This window comes from Leptonychotes weddellii, chromosome 12 (assembly GCF_054177405.1).
Source record: "Leptonychotes weddellii isolate Sample4059 chromosome 12, ASM5417740v2, whole genome shotgun sequence".
Taxonomy (NCBI): Eukaryota; Metazoa; Chordata; class Mammalia; order Carnivora; family Phocidae; genus Leptonychotes; species Leptonychotes weddellii.
In genome coordinates this window covers 16444176-16458658 of record NC_138380.1, presented here as the reverse complement: position 1 = coordinate 16458658, position 14483 = coordinate 16444176, and positions in this window count along the sequence as shown.

Sequence of the window (14483 nt, the reverse complement as noted above, 5' to 3'; positions counted from 1 at the left end):
TCCAGTTTGGTATACACAGAGGGGTCATCTGTTAGGGACATGGACTCAGTATGAAGGTCTTGCTGTTTCTATGACGACTGAGGATGGAAGCTGACTGCATGAGGGTATAGCTAAAGTTTTGACTTGGGGTATTCTGTGTGGGTTATGCAAATGTGAAAAGTCATACCTGGGGATCTTCTATAGCAAAAATAGTACTATCACCAGGACATATTGTGATAGTCTCCTAACTGCCCCACGGCCAGTGTCAGCTTTGTAAGAGGCCATCGTGCACGTGTCAAAATTATGCTTCAAGAAACATTCTAGCATTTCGTATCAAGAGCAGTAAGAATCTTCATGTTCTGAACCAGTAATCTCATCCTGAAGAAATTGCGTAAAAGCAATACGTTTGCGCATGCGCACAGGCAGGCTAGCCCTGGGGCTGCGGATAAGGGAGGTGAGCTGTCATTCGGATACAGCCTGGATGTAAGCACCTCCTTAAACTTGACACCCAGGGGCGCTTCACTTGCCGTGTGTGTGTGTGTGTGTGTGTGTGTGTGTGTGTGTGTGTGTGTGTGTGTGTGAAACAGTTCTAGCCACATAAAGTAAAACTGTAAGTGTCCAACTATGACAATAAATGCAATGTAGCCATCAAAGACAATATATAGAGAAAAGTGTACCTGAAATAATACGAAGGTGAAAGTAGAGAACAAAATTGTAAATACGGCCTCATTATAAGCATGAAAAAAAGTATGTACCATATAGATAAATTTAGGAAGAAGCCAAAGGAAATGAGAATGTTGTTTGTCAGACTATCATTAATTAAATGCGTTTTGCAACTACAAGACACTTTCCTATTAACTCTCTGATTCCCATAGGATACAACTTAAACTCCTTAGCCTGGCATTCAGGGTCCTGTGACATCTGGTATAACTGTGAATATATGAAAAACCACCAAATTGTATACTTTAATGGGGTGAATATTATGGCATTTGAATTATATCTCCATAAAGATGTTACAAACAAACAAATGTATAAAGGTTATGTGAGATCTGTCCAACCCAGGCCGGTGGGGTAAGGGGGGGCAGTAGGCTCAAGGACCCAGGCTACAGGTTCTAACGACATTGTTTCACTGCTGTCCCAATCCAAATCTTCAGGCTCTGCCTCAGGGGAGCCAAAGAGCACTGGAGAGTCTCAAATGAGCGCTTAATTGTTCGGGCCTGGAAGTGGGACACCTCACTTCTCTCTACAGCCTACTGGCCGGACCTATTCAGGGGGTCCCGTTTAGCTTCACTGGGATGGGGAAATGTCGCCTTCTTATGTGCCAGAAAGCAGAGGAGAACAGAATGTAGTAGAATACAGTAAGTACCAGAAGTCTCTTCCACAATGACAAACAACTATTGAGCCTTTATTATATTTCGGGCACAGTCTTAGGCCCTTTACATACATTATAGGAAGGTGTTGCTGTTGGTACTGCAGCTGGTAATAATATAATAGCTCACATCTGTTGAGCTTGCTATTCTATAAGCATGGTATGCATCAAATCACTTAATTTTCATAGCCACCCTTTGCAGTGGGTACTATTATTAATTCATTTTACATATAAGGAAACTGGGCACAGAGAAGAGAGGTAAATTGCTAAGGTCTCATAGCAAGTAAGTGGCATAGTCAAGATTTAAACCTGAGGAGTTGGACAATAGTACCCAAACTCTTAACCACCGCACTGGTGGCTTTCAGATGATTTTACTGGGACTCATAGTTACACATACTGTACACATGTATGTAGATAGAACAGAAACAAAATATTGACAAAGTAATTCTCATCCTTATGATGTATGGCATACTCTGCTATTTCACATTCTGGATTTTTTTTTAAAGATTTTATTTATTCATTTGACAGAGAGAGAGCAAAACAAGGGGAAGGGAGAGGGAGAAGCAGGCTCCCCGTTGAGCAGGGAACTGGATACGGGCTCGATCCCAGGACCTGGAGATCATGACCTGAGCTGAAGGCAGATGTTTAACAGGCTGAGCCACCCAAGTGCCCCATATTCTGGATTATTTTAGTGCTGCTTTCAATCATGATTCACTCCTGGTTCCACAGTACATGATTTCATGACCCACTAGCAGATCATGGCTTGAGGATTGGAAAACCTCTGCCTTCCATCCACTCTGTGGTCTTGCCACTACTCCTCATCTCAGGTGGCAGGAAAACCTTCATATTTTGTTCATCATGGATTCTTCTTGCATTAATTTAGATTTTTAAAATCCTGCATTAAAATATAATTTATTTGGGGTTTTTCTGTTTCTTTTTCCTTTAGAGAGAGAGCATGAGCGGGGGAGGGGCATACAGAGGGAGAGAGAGAATCCCAAGCAGGCTCCATGTGGGGCGCAATCTCACGCCCCTGAGATCATGACTGGAGCTGAAATCAAGAGTCAGATGTTTAACCAACTGAGCCCCTGAGGCGCCCCAAATTTATTTTGATTACTGATATTTGGGGTGCCGTCCCTCCCTTAAATTCTGCATTGAGGCAAGTGCCTCATTTGCTTCACAGTACCTAAGAGTATCAAAATAAAAAAGAGAACCCCAGAGAGGTGGAGTTACTCACCCAGAGCAATCGCTTTCCACACTGCAGTGATTTGACTGCCACGCTCTTCACAGCGCAAGCGTGAGGACATGTGTGAGCGTCCTGTGTGGCAGTGACTCCACCCCCTTTTCTCCCAGTGGCTGAGGATCTCCTGTACCTGTGGCTTCTCCTTCCTAAGTGAGCGGACTTGGGGTACTAGGTGGCAAGAGGGGAGACGTACCTATACATCATTGCGGGGCAATAGGCCTCTCAGTGCAAATAAGTCTCCTGTACTCCAGTCTAGGAATAGGTTACTGGTGAGATGGAGCAGTCTCCTTATTGATCTGGGGTCCTGGCTTGGGTGGCAGTGCGGGTGGGTGGAGGACAATGAAACTACGGAATTGCTCACGCAGGCCCTGGTATTGTTAAGCAGTTAACGGAGCCCGCTGGTCATTCCCATCAGCATGGATTTGCATGAGGCCACAGACAACTTCTTGGTTGCCGGCTCTTATTTCATCCGTAATAGCCAAATCCACAGCTTTGCTGGGCAAATCTACTGGAAGAAAAGATCTCTGTGCACAGGCAAAGTGCATGGGGTATTATTAAGTTTGGCACCTGTATTCATTCAACAGATTCATTCATTTATCCAACAAATAACTTACAGAGTATTTGATATGGCCAGGTACTGTTTGAGGGCCTGGGATTACAGAGATAAAGAGAATAAAGTCTCTGACCACATAAAGCTTCCTTTCTAGAGGGAGAGATCACTAGTAAACATATCTATAAACAAGCCAATGTAATTTCTGGCCTGATAATGATAAGGTTCCTAGGAAATGAAGTTGGAGATGAAATGGGAGAGGTAGGCACAAGTCACATCTAGAGCCTTCAAGGGCCATCACATAATAATTTAGTTTTATTCTGAATGTGATGAGAAGCCATTGGAAGGTTTTTAGCAGGGGAATGTCATGACCTGATGTATACTTTAGAAGGTACAAGCTGCCCCCCAAAACCTAGGCAATAGTCAGAGCTTATAATTTAATGGGAGTCTTGCTGTGTCTGCTGGCAAAAGTGACTTCATTATGGTAGTTGCAAGATGCAATAATTTGTCCTTTCCTTTATCTGGTTGGAGTATCCCAAAATACCCCAACCATCGGATGCCCAAAATTTTACTGGTGTGGTATGCAACCTGAGTTATGGTAGGGTTCATCTCCCACCCTCTGGGAGGCATGTTTCTTTCCAAAGTCTCTAATGTGTTAGCCCTTTCTTGCTCAGACAAGCCGATTAGCATGATGCCATTGATATAGTGGATCAATGCGGGATCTCCATAAAGTCCAGATATTTTTCAGCTATGACAAAGGGCAAGACAGTTAACTTAGCCCTGGGGCACAACTGTAAACACATACTATTGTCTGTTCTGTCTGAAGGCAAATGCTCTCTGATCCTCTTTATTGATGAAAACAGAAAACATTTATTTGCCAGTGAAACGTAAATGCAAGGAGTAATTGTTGGGATAGACCACGGAATCTAAGCTGGATAAAGAGGGAATTGAGGATGGGAAGACGGTGACTGTCTACGAAGGTGGTGATAAGACGGTGAAATGAGATAAGGTTAGTGGATTAGGGGTCTTTATGGTGTCAAAGAATTGATGGAAGTATGAGTTTTAGAGGAAATACAATGGGGTAAGAGGTAGTAGGCAGGATGCTAAAATTTGAGATTTAATGGTAGTAGATCTATTGGTAATGGCAGAAGAGAGAAGAAAAGTTCATAACCACTGAGAGAGTCGATAAACAGATATCAGAGGCACCAAGAATTAGAAGGATGTTGTAAGTCACCAAGAATGATTACGGAGGGGGTAGTGGTACGTAGTAAAATCTCGGACAACGGAGGAAGAATGACCTGACACCAGTGGAAGAGATATTGGGGCATATAATGAGACGCCGTGCACTTGCAAGTATCCGGATCTTGAGACAAGATATGGACTGAGAGCTGCAGTATCCAAGGAAGATATTTACCTCACTTTTAGGCTCACTGGCAGGAGGATTGACAGAGAAACAAACCAGCTGCCTCTTAAGAGAGCTGGGGGGTAAGTGAAATGAACATTCAGAGAAGAGATACAGGATAATAGTCCAAGGGATCTGGGCAAGGAGGTTTGTTGGCAGGGTGTGTGGATAAATGTGTAACATTTATGTGTTCTGGGAAGGGGCGGGGGTACAGGAAGAGCTGGGATTTGCAGTGCTGGTTAGTTTCTGTGCAGTAAGTAGATACTCCTCCTCTCCCAAACCTATTTTAAGCTACCCAAGCCGGGTGGGGGGCAAGATCAGGGTGAGTCAAGTGAGGCAACTTCCTCAGGTTCAAAATTGAACGCAGCGCCAAAAAACCCTCAGGTAGCATGATAAGTGAGACTTTAATACGATATTTTAAGAAGGAATAAAGTCATTAAATGAATGGAGACCCTGATTCCACATAGTGGTAACAATATGGAAACAGTTAAAACAGGGTAACTGAGTGGGGAGTGCTTGGGAGTGGGGGAGGGGCTCTTTTGGTCTCGGAGGAGGAGGCTCCACATTTCCTTAGAGATTTCAAAGACTCTGCGAAAATCCTGAAAGAAGTCTTGTTTGCTGCTGCAGTCCTCATCAGTTTCATCAGAATCTGGGCTTTGAATCACCACTGGAATCACAAGATTTTAGCCAGAAATGGGAGCACACTCCAACTCACTGCCTTTGCAGAAGCCTTCTGGAAGCACATGATCAAACTTCTGGCAGTTTTTTTTTTTCTTTTGTTAAGAAGAAAGGAAAGCCCATTGTCAAAATAATTTGCCAAGCTTGAACATTTATGAGAATGGAGGAGTCATGAATTATTGTATGGGTTTTTACATATTAGTTCTGTGAAGGAAATACCTTTTCAATGCAATAAAAATCCACGAAGGCACAATTCGGAGGATGTTTTTATGTGCATTTTTCCAGGAAGGAGTTCAGAGCTTTCTTTCAGACCCTCATATGGATTTCTGAGCCCCCAAAAGTTAGGATGATCAGAGAGCAGCTTCCATAAAATGTAAATGATAAAAATACACACTATAAATGCACAGATTGCAAATGGTTAAGTGACCGTCCAAACTGAATTGTAAGACTGTCAACAAATCTTTAATACTGCTTGGAGGAACATGTGTTTTGAGACGATATGATCAGTTCTGATTATTAATGCAGAAAAATCCTTCTCAAATTTTATAGGAAGTAAAATTATAGTTGAGAAAGTATTCTAATTCCATGCTAACCAAGCAAAGGGAATTGAGTTTTCTAAGAGAACATTTCTTGCTAAACCTAGTAGCTAGTAAAGGGTTATAGCAGCCCTTCTTTGTCTTGTCTTTCTTTTCCGCTGCCTGAATGTGGATATAATGGCTGGAGCTCAAGCAGCCTTTTGGAATTGTGAGACAGCCTGGGTAAAGCAGCCTTTCTTTTCTGCTGCCTGGAATGTGGATATAATGGCTGGAGCTCAAGCAGCCTTTTGGAATTGTGAGACAGCCTGGGTAAAGCAGCAGGATAAAAAGAACCTGGATTCTTTAAGTGGTGCAGCTGCCATACCAGACCTGGATTGCCTTCTTCCTCTTCATGATAGAAAAAAAAGAAAGAAAGAAAGAAAACTTCCATCTTATTTATGCTACTGCTTACCACAAACTGCACACCTGACCTCACTTACACATCATAATCACCCAAAAAGGTACAAGCTGTTAGACCAGTTTTATAGATGAGGAAACCAAGACCCACAGAGGTTGAGGAGGTGGCAGTTTGCATTAGACAGTCTGGCTTTAGAACCAGTATTCTTACTCTATACCAGGCATTTTCCAAAGCACTTAAGAAGTACTGACTCAAATAACCCCACCGGAAACTTTGAAGATAGTTACTGTTATCCCCCCCGCCCGCCCCCAACTTGTAAAAGAGGAAATCGAGGCATGTACCATATGAAAAGTATCACACATCACAGAGAGTAAGGTGGAGCCCGGGTGTAAGATGGGGCTCCGAGTCTGGGTGGGGTTCCCTGTCTGGCCCTCCGTGATATGGCCTTTCTCAGAGGCAGAGATGAACTCTGTGCCCTTAAGGACCATTATCTGGTAAAGGTTTATGAGCTGCTTTTGTCCAATGAACAGATACCTACCATTTGTGTAAACCCAGTTAAGTGCCTTGATTTAAATATGGCATTGAAGAGTCATCAACCTTATATATAGCATTGCCAAAGTCAAGACGATATATGGATATTGATTTTAGAGGCAAAACCAAAAGCAAATATTTGCAAAAGCTCTCTTCAGTGTCCATTATAACAAATGCCAGAGAGCTAGCCTTTGCAGCAAAACTTAGAAAATATCTACCCAAATCATAAATGGATTTAATGCACTCACACACTGAAGTTAAATTTCCCTATTTTAAGAGTATCAGAGCTTACTTGACAAAAAAAAAAAAACACACAAAACAAAAAACACATTTATGTGATGCTCAGAAAAATTCCATCATGTATGTTCCTAGCATGGAAATCTCTAGGCAACTGAAAGTCAAAATAATAGTCAACACATATTAGTCATGTTCTGTTGGAGTTTGAGAGCGACTGCTCTCCTTTGAGAACATGTTGAGTAATAGACACAAGAATTGGGCATATGGAAATCAAATCTCAGCTTTGTTTCTGACAAGGCTGAATTGGAAAATATGGGTTGAACTTTGTAGACATGTTCCAGAACATGCCCCCCAGGACTGGATGTGCCCACCAGTGTCAGGCAAAGCCACACCACTGCATCTTCCTCTCGGGAGGAAGGTCATTCATCTGGTGGAAAATGTATGTAACCCGAAGACAGGGAGAGAATGAGCAAATCCAGAAAAGGATGTGCCAATCATGCACAATTCAGAGTCAGGAAAAGACGAGGATTCACCAAATAAGTCATTCCACCATCCTTAAAGAAGACTAAGCGAGGGGATGGGCAAAAGGGAATCAATGTTACCCTCTAAGGAGTTCTCCGAGAGCAGAATGGCCTAGAATCTACAGAAATAGAACAAAGAGGTCCTGCTAAGATGACTCGTGTGAAAGGCAATGTGCTAAGTGTTTTATACAGCAAGGTGACGCGTCATGAAGACCCCAGACAGAACCCCCACACTGCCTGGGCATTCCCAGTGCATGATGAGCAGTCAAAAAGCCAGCTTGGATGAGGGAACCCATCTCATTAAAGGATTATATCTCATCACATGTAATTCACTCTTCAGTCAGAAGTGGAAGCCCGTGCAGCTGATTTACGTCCAGGTTTTATTACACCACCTTGTAGGTGGACATTATCTTACAGGTGAGTTTTTATGGTTCAGAGGGGTTACGTAGCTTGCCCAAGACCATAGAGAACCAGAAGGAAGATGGAGAATAAATACCTTTAGAAAGCCCCTTTACTTTTCTCCTTATTTCACTGCCAAAGAGAAAATTATCTCCCAAGAGTATGAACCAGGTCGAGAAGGATGACGGTCACTAATCTACACCGTAAGATTTCCTGGTAGGAGGAGTTAGAAGATCTGTAAATAGAGAAGGGCCACAGTGATGGAGCTATGCATGTAGGAGGACTTTAGTATTTCTTTTCCTGGCTCCTCTAATTGTCCTGAGCAGAAATCTGTTTCTTCTTCTTCCTGTGAGATCTTCAGAAACTTCATAACTATGCGATACTCTTGAGTACTATGTAGCAGAGATAATATGCTGTCAGTTATAAATCTCAACAATTGGTTTTTTTGAGATACAAGTTGGAGGCTTTGTGTTTCACAGCTACAGGTTTCTTTTTTTTTCTTTTTTAAAAGATTTTATTTCTTTTATTTGAGACAGCACACACACAAGAAGGGGGTTGGGAGAAGCAGGGAGCCAGACGCAGGGCTCGATCCCAGGACCCCAAGATCACAATCATGACCCGAGCCGAAGGCAGATGCTTAACCGACTGAGCCATCCAGGTTCCCCCCCCAGTTACAGGTTCCTGATGGGTAAAGAAGGACTGAGAAGGAGAAGCTCTGTCTAGCTGGAAGAGACAATGAGAGGGCTCTCAACGGAAGATGAACATGGACGTCATTTGGTAGGACATTGGAGTGGGCGGTTCCTTAATTTCTTTCTTTATTTAAAAATAAGCACTTAGAGTAACACACTAAAGTCACTAATGGCTTATTAATTTCATCAAGGGTTGTGCTTTTACAGGAAGAAGGAAACACGTGCATTGCCTGGTTTGCTAGAGACTGTTCATACACTATCCCCTTTAATCCTCACAGAACCCTGCAAAGGTAGGCTGTAATTGCTGTCAATCTTTAGCACATGAAGATACTTGGGCTCAAAAAGATTAACCTAAGCACAGAGGTCCAAAACCAATGCTCCTTTCAACATACAATAATCCATTCCAGCAACCAATATGCTTAAACTATGGAGTTACAAAGAGCAGATCACATACATTGTCTAAAGTCTTTCCCAGATCCCTTGAATTAGTCTTTATTATGCTCACTTTGTAGGTGAGAAAGCCAAAGCTCAAAAAGTTACTTCTTGGAGCCAATAAAGAGCAGAGCTGAAATTCAAATGCAGGTCTTCTGACATCCAATCTCAAGCCCTGTCCAGTACACTGCCCCACTGAAATCTGAGACGCATTCCTTTTTACTCACAGGAAGCCTTTGGATTTGAGTCATGACTTCACAGACAGAACAAAGCTGGCTGCCAAATGACAGATCTGGGGTTCATGTGCTCAGACTTAAAAAAAATCTACAAAGTAATTACCATTATCTTTTTTTTTAAAGATTTATTGATGGGGGGGCAGGGAGGGGCAGAGGGAGATGGAGAGAGAGAATCCCAAGCCAACTCCCCACCGAGCACAGAGCCCTACATGGGGCTCAATCTCACCATGCTGAGATCATGACCTGAGCCGAAATCAAGAGTTGGACGCTTAACCAACTGAACCACCCAGGCGCCCCCCAGTATCATTATCTTTGAAGAATCCTGTAGGTACAATTATGGATGGCAGCTTCAGAGTGCATTATTAAAGATAACTTACTAACTTAACAGAACCTTTGGTATCCATCCTTGCATTAGTCAGGGTTCTCCAGACACCGGAACCAATACATACAAAACATAAATAGATATATAATAGACATGTAATATATAGATTATAGATATATAATAATATAATATAGATATTACAATCTTTCTCTCGAGATAATATTATTAGGAATTGGCTCATATGGTTATGGATTGCACAAGATCTGTAGTCAGCTTGTCTGCAAGATGGAGACCCATGAGAGACATAAGTTCTGCTTAGAGAGCAGAGGAAGACTGATGTCTCAGCTCCAGTAGTCAGGGAGGCAAAGTTCCTTCTTGCTCAGCCTTTTTTTTAAAATTTTTTTTTTATTCAGGTCTTTAATTGATTGGATGAGTTCCCCCCTCCCCAACACCAGGAAGGGCAATCAACTTAGTCTAGTGAGACAAATGTAATCACCCTTATTGACAGCCCCAAAATAATGTTTGATCAAATGTCTAGGCACCCCATGGCCCAGACAAGTGAATGCATGAAATTAACTATCACAATCCCTAACGAATGACATTGATGAGATTTCCAGAATCTTCCACCACATATACCTCATTGCTTTTATGAAAGGCAGAATCACTAGACAGCCATTATAATTGTAATGTCTAGAAGTTTGCACCAGTTCTGTAACTTCTCTTTCTCTCCCACTCTCACTGGTTGTTCTCGTCACACATCTCCTGTATTAAGCTATTTCATAATTCCGCTATCAGCACTTTTCCTTCTAAAAATAAGTTTCACCAACAATGAAAGTTAGCATGGTATGGAAGTGCGGAGAGCAGGGACCCAGAAGATTGGAGTTTGGATTCCACTTTTGCTGCTTACTTGCTAACATAAGATAGAATCATAAAAAAAAATTATAAAATTCAGCTTTTTAAAATACAAAAATGAGGGGCGCCTGGGTGGCTCAGTTGTTAAAATACAAAAATGTCAGTTTCATGTCGTTGAATCTAATAATAGCGGTCGGAGTAAGTGTGTGATACATGTCATCTCATGGAGCTCTCACAAAGCCATTGTGAAATAGGTTTCTCATTACCTATGTTTTACTGATGAAGAAATGGAGGTTCACAGTAAGGCCACAAGCCTTTGTGTGACTAAACTGAGAATCTGTAGGTCTTTCTGTTTCTGTAGCCAACAGTCTCATTTATGACATGAGTGAGTCACTTAGCAGACATCATCTCTTCTATTTATCATCTGCAAGGAGGAACTCAGGATTTTCTTTTTTCCACTAGTTATTATCAAAAGAGAAAAACCTTGAAGACTGACAGAATTCATGAGTAGTGGAATAAAGAGTAAAGGAGATCAATCAACAACTAAAAAGATAAAATTAAAGCATCAGATCTGGATACATGCAATAATATTAGAGTATTACAAGTGAAAGTAAAAATGATTAATATGAATGTGTAATACCAAAAAAATATATGATACCTACTGTGCTTAAGATTCATTAAGTTATATTTTGTTTCTTAGTAAAAAGAAGTGTGTCTTGACCAACTACGACAGTATATAAATTGTTATAGACAACACAAACAATGGATTGCTTTCTAGATCATTGTTTAGCTTCTTGCCTTATCCAGATTGCAGGCTTCCCTATCTCTGTAGGAAATGGGGCCAAGGATATATACTCCGCCTCTCATTTCTTTGAAGAAATTTGGAAGGCACTGGGTTTAACATAAGATGGAGACCCTCAGCCTCAGGAGGGGAGGGCCTCTATCCTTCCTGGGATTCAAGGCTTAGATGATCCCAATGAAGGCCCATCTATGCCTTGGTAGGTCTACAGGTCCTTCTACCTGTGGGTCGGGAGGGCAATGGGGAGCCCTCTCCCCAGTCCCATGTCTGCCATAGCCAAGACAAAACACTGTAAAAAGTATATGTCCTCTTCCCTTTGTTCCCCTAGATCCTTTGTTGGGGCTATCCAACATGGCCGCTGCAGTGTCAGGTGATACTTGATATACAGATCAGCTAAGGGACCTGAGGCCTGTACCTGTCATAAGCACTAGAGTTAAGAGTGCAGGAAGGCAGGGGTTCTCAAAGATGATGGGGGAAATGAGAGATATGACTGTTTGTTTGTTTTTTCACAATAAGAAACACTCTGATCAGCCTACAAAGCTTCCTTGCCTGATGTGCCCTCCCAACCCCAGTCAGCTATCTGGAAGGAAAGGGAAGAGAGACATTCATGAGTCTCAGACTACATAAAATGGAATCTTCACTCCTTCCTTGAATTAATTCCTAACATCCAGGATCGATTGTCTATAGGTGGGGAGGTAGTTATACTTTAGGTGAAAAAGAAGAGTAATATTTAAAAATACCTGTTTTTAAATAAAATTCTATTTGCCTCCTGCCTGGAAACCAGAAGCAAGAGAAAAACAACTTTGACAGGGAGTAGTTCTGTTAAATTTCTTCATTGTCCTTATTTTTCTCCCATTTTTCTTATGTGTGTGCTGTAATGCAATAAGGAAACCACCACAGAGGTTAAAAGTACAATAAAGCCATAGAGGTGTGCAAAGTGGCAGGCTTAAATAAAGCTAGATCAAACCAAACCAAGTCAAATCGATGTTGTTCTACCGAGGTGTGTTCTACCACGCTCCAGCCAGCGAGCCTGGTATAGAGCAGACATCTAGAACTGACTGTGAGATGGTGGGGCAAGGGCGATAGAAAGGCAGAGGTGGGAGGATGGGAAATTTTACACAGTGGGGGTCCTATTTACACCTGGCCTTGAAGTTGGGCAATGTCATGAAGAGTGGGGAGGGCATTCTAGGAAGTGATTACAACAAGAAGCAAGGCATGTCAGCATGAATAAAGATGGTGGGGTCAGGAAATGGCAAGTACCTTGGCACAGATGGTCAGGGAGGCACTGGGGAAAGAGAAGGGACGGAGAATGTGGCTGGGAAGGTAGACTGGCCCAGACTGCGTAGGTCTTGAGTGTCAAGCAAAGGAGCTCTAACTTCATCTTGTGGACTGCTATGAGAATTATCTTAGGAAATCAGAGTGTGTACATGGTTAAGCAGTGATTAAAGTAGTATCAGCAATCTTGCCTTGAAACAACCATGGAATTTTTACTAAGTAAACAGATGGTTCTGTTTACTCAGCACCGATTGTTGGGAGTAGACATACCGTTGGTTATTGTAGATGTCATTCTTTTGTTTGAATGTTGGGGTCATTTCTTTGTTCACTTCTCTCAGTGTTTTCTTAGTAGCTAGCTATAATTTCTAAAATTCTTGCCTAACTGTGCTATGCCAGGGAATTGAAAAGAAAGGATATTTTTGTTCCAAAAATTGGAATTGTAAGAAGGAATTGAAAAGAAAGGATATTTTTGTTCCAAAAATTGGAATTGTAAACTGTACTCAGGGAAGTCTGGCATGATGGCGACAAAGGCATAAATATTAGAGCTCCAAGAGGAAGGAGAAACCTGGGGGACAGAATCAAGCTGCTTGGTCAGCTTCTCCTCCCTAGCTGCAGTTTTTCCATGCATTCACCCAATAAATTATTTATAAGTGTATTTATTTTTATAATTTGTATTATTTACATATGATATATGTTCAAACTAAATAATTTATAAAACTACTTATATATGAGGCATCCTTTTCTCTACAAAAATTGTGTTCTTTTAATGAGGATACTGAGAACTGAAACCATCTGTACCACATGACTTATGGTCTACATTCATATGAGTTTATTTTCTTCATTAACATATGCCTCAAGGAGATTCTTGCCTAGGAAGATAAAAATGGCAGATAACTATATTGTTCATTTCAGGAACTTCCTAAAAGGCCCACCAACTCTTTCATACAAAGCAACAAATGGCAGTTTATCCCAAGAATTTCTGAAGACTATCCTCAAAATCTTTACCTTCTGGGACCCACCAAGCTTAGTCTGTTCTGTCATCATTTTTCCCCAATTCTAATCCAATGCCAATCACCACTCTGTCCTCCTTCAAATGACCAGACTCAACATCTCAAGAAATATCCCAACTTTGCCTTGTCTCCCTTCTGAGATGCTAACAAGACTCCATAAAGGCAGCATTCCCCTTAACCTCCATAAGCCTAGAATGATCAGCAGGTTGTTTGGTGTGATTTGGGGGACCCAACATTCCAAAGAAGTCCTTCTCTTAAGTTGGCAGTTATGTGAAGTTTGAATTGGAAAAGTTCATGTGGAGAAAATTTTAAAGAATTGAATTACTGAAGTGAAGCCTTACCTAAGAATTAGATCACCATAGTAGGAAAAAATCAGACGACTAGGTTAAAAGAGGACATGAGAGATACAGAGAAACTGGCAAACCAGGCAATTGTTAGCAACACATGAAAAAAAGCCAGAAAAGTTCAGGGAGTTGGATCCTCTTGGAAAATGATGAGACAGCTTCATTTTTTAGTAAACAAATACTGTAATTATTATCCAGTTACTAAGAATAAGCTGTGGGATTAGCCCATAAACTTGGCTTGTATCAAGAATAATCTAAATACCACAGCAATCCAAAAATGTAGGGAAATGGATTTCACTTGGATATTGGGCTTTTGTAATACGGTACCACAAAAACAAATATTTAGACAGGTCAATTTAATAGTTTCAGTGGCAATAAGCTTGTATTGCTTATAAATTAGCCCAACGTTTTGATCTGAATCTGCCTGAGGTTTAACATATAATATATAAGGACATGTTTTTGCATGGAATGGAATGGAAATTTGAATATGCAGAAGCAAATGTGTTCTCATAAATATGATCTAAAGATTTTTAGTGTTGTGAAAACATATAAGTTTAGATTTAGTTTAAAAAATTCAGTGCAAGTTGGAGTTTCTTCCTCTTCAACTGTAAACATGTTTGAGTGTAATTATAATAAAGCTTATGCAGAACTGAGGAAACAGTGAAAATTACTTGTACATTAAACA